The sequence below is a fragment of the Eriocheir sinensis genome, unplaced genomic scaffold, assembly GCF_024679095.1.
Source record: "Eriocheir sinensis breed Jianghai 21 unplaced genomic scaffold, ASM2467909v1 Scaffold85, whole genome shotgun sequence".
In the NCBI taxonomy this organism is placed as follows: Eukaryota; Metazoa; Arthropoda; class Malacostraca; order Decapoda; family Varunidae; genus Eriocheir; species Eriocheir sinensis.
Window position 1 is genome coordinate 282,490 of NW_026112219.1, and position 3,585 is coordinate 286,074.

Here is a 3,585-nt window from a genome sequence, read left to right on the forward strand (position 1 = left end):
GGGGGGGGGGTGTCGGTCAATCAGTATCAATCAATCAGTCACTTAACTCGATCAGATAGAGGTGGAAAGGTAGAGAGATGGAGAGTTACGGCAGCAGCAGGGAAAAATAAGCAGACAGTAGGTACAGGCATGCGTAGTCCGGGGGTGTAGGGGAGGGGGTAAGTCAGTCAGTCAGTCAGTCAGTCAGTCAGGTAGGTTTGCAATATCGTCCTAGCTGGCCCCCGTTTGATCTACGTGTGCCAATAATAGTGTCATCGCTCACTTTTTAGTTTAATTAAATATCCGATACTTTTTTGCCAACGCCGAGGCTGCATTCATTGATTTGTCGCAGTGTGAATATCAGATGGGGAGGCGAGGCATGGACAGCGAGAACGGGTATGCATATAGGGCTGTAGAGGCGGGAATAGTCGAGCCACGGTGTTGGTTGGTGGGTCGGCGGGCACGTACATGGTCTTGTGGCTTACTATGAGGTCCTCGGTGTGGCGGGAGATGCATGTGGTAGTGAGTGAATGTCTCGCCCTTGTTAAGCTTAAGTCATGCAGTGAACGATCCCATTTCCCTACGCCCAACCCACTGTCCTGCCCATTAAAGACTGCGTGCCTGCCTCAACACCCCCAGGCAGTGGCCCCGCGCTCCCCGTCACCACTACATAAGCCTGTGTTGTGGTCGTTATGAAGGAACGACATCATAGTCCAATAACGGAAGCGGTGTCAATGGAATACCTGGCAGGCCTGCGTACACACACACACACACACACACACACACACACACACACACACACACACACACACACACGCACACACACACACACACACACACACACACACACACACACACACACACACACACACACACACACACACACACACACACACACACACACACACCCACACACACACACACACACACACACACACACACACACACACACACACCACCAAGTACACACGCACATGGGCAACAACACAGAGCGCAGTAATTGCATTTTTGAGCAGGTGAAGAATGTATCGGACTGTTCTCCCGGCTACCGCCGCAGGCAGCAGGACGTGGTGGTGGTGGTGGTGGTGGTGGTATTGGGATAGTAGGGAAAGTAATAGCAGCAACAGTAGTAGTAATAATGTAGGAGAAGTTTTGACGATAGAGGTAATTGTAGTAGTAGTAGTAGTAGTAGTAGTAGTAGTAGTAGTAGAAATAGTAGTAGTAGAAATAGTAGTAATAGAAATAGTAGCAGTAGTAGTAGTAGTAGTAGTAGTAGTAGTAGTAGAAATAGTAGCAGTAACAGTAGTAGTAGTAGTAGTAGTAGTAGTAGTAGTAGTAGTAGTAGTAGTAGTAGTAGTAGTAGTAGTAACAGTAACAGTAGTAGTAGTAATAGTAGTAGAAATAGTAGCAGTAACAGTAGTAGTAGTAGTAGTAGTAGTAGTAGTAGTAGTAGTAGTAGTAGTAGTATAGTAGTAGTAGATCACCATGATGTAAGTTCGTACTATGGGTAAAACATATGGTACTCCCACTGAATTAAAAATAAAAACAAGGGTCATCCCTTTCACTGAATTGGAAAACTTTTATAAATGCCAAAATACTCCAGCAGAACCTTTTGTTGCTGCTTTGAGATAAATGGAAAAAGTTATCGATCGAGCAGCGAAGTGATGAGGCGGGGGCAGCAGCGGGGTCACTGTTGTAGTGGTTAGCGGGTGCATGATTGTTTCTCTTCATTATTAAACGAAAATCATGATGCACTGTACCAGCAAAGGAAACTGTTGATACAGTAATGATAATCAACGTGCTTAAGTGTTGCCGACGGTACATCACCTTTCCCTGTCGTCCTGCCTGTAGCATTTATACCCGGCAGGCGTCAGGCGTGCTCCTCGAGGGAAGAACGGCTGAATCTTTTCCAAAAGATAATAAAGACACTTCATGAACTAATCTTTTAAGCTTCTCCCTCTCTTTTCTTTGTGGGAGCAGCATTTGCGGAGGATTTAGCTTCTTTCATTTTATATCGTAAATAAACAGCCACCGTCAGACAGAGAACAGTGCGAGATCGCTACACTTGAGAATCCGTAACATGTCGTACCGAGGACTGATCTGCTGATTGTTTTCTTTACTATATTATTAATCAGATGTCTGATCAGCTGTTACGTGGGTAGGCGGGACGAACATCGATCTATGAAATCGATCTTGATTATCGACCGTTGTTCTGCAAGATAAACGTGAATAAGGATGCTCAAGAGGCGTCCCTGAGGCTCGTGACCAGAGCGTGTATATAGACTTCAGCATAAAATGACGCAGTACATGACGATCAACCACTAAAGAGTCGAAACTCTAGACTCTAGAGGATATTCTAGAACCCTTGTCGTGCTCTTAAAATCTTACCTGCATATTTTCCTAAACTGAACACAGAATACAAAGGCCAAACAGAATACCATCTAGGACAGGTATCCTATTCGTCACTGGAATGGAAATGACGGCCAAATAAGATAATCGAAATTGGATACTTTACTTTATGATCATCACCCCCATTACCTGAGCTGAGCATATAATTTTTTGTATAATCACCGTGTTTTCATATTTTTTTCTTCTTTATTGTTTTTATTTTTGATATTTTCTCTTCATTCTCCGTGGACAAATTTTCTATCAAACGACCTACATTAATTACTGAACGGTGCGCCAGATTACCATAAAGATCCCGATAACAAAAACATGACATATAATGTGGCAACAATAATACCTATACTTTTTTCTTTCTCCCTCCACTAGGAGATACTTAATGAAAGCCTCGTATTCATCACGGAGTGTTTGGGCTCATCACGGGTGGCGAGCAGCTCTTCGTATAGTGTGTTATGGCAAGTGTATAATTAAGGTTTCCAGTTTCCAGACACCGACACACCCACGATTTTCGCTCAGGCGTCATCCCTGCTTCAGAAAATGACATTATAATGAAAGCTGAACTATTGATAAATGTAATTTCCATTGTTACACGTGAATAAATGGTACCTCCAGCATTTTCGATGCGTAGTTTTGTTAAAATAAAGACAGAGTCAAGAAAAAAAAACATCACAAAGCTATCAATCTCAACCTCCGACTCAGTGGTACAGCAGTGCCAGTGTTGCTAAAAACATTCTGAATGGTTGCATCAACGTGAGCGCCGCCGATAATCCCATAAAGACGCTGGGCCTCACATGACAGACACGCATGTTTCTCACACGATACCGCACGCTGCCTTCAGTGTCCAGTCAATTCGCGTCATTGCAGCGGTGCAGGAGCGGGAAGCACTTACCTTATACAGTGCACTGCCTCACTGACTCCAGCGGCACCTCAGAACAACGCGTCTAACAAATAGCGTTGTAAATATATAACCCCTATATTATATAGTTAACGGTGATATATGAGGAAGGGGAGAGAGCAAAGGGAGACAGAGAACGAGAAAGGGGGACGGGCCTGCCAGGGTCGGCGTCGGGGCTGAGGCCGAGCTAACAAGGGGAGATGCCACCTCCCCTCGCTCTCACCCTCGCTATGGAATGTCACTCGAATTCCTGGGCCGGACTCACCCCTCGGCGAGCTCATAGATTTATATATTCTACGGCCCCATCG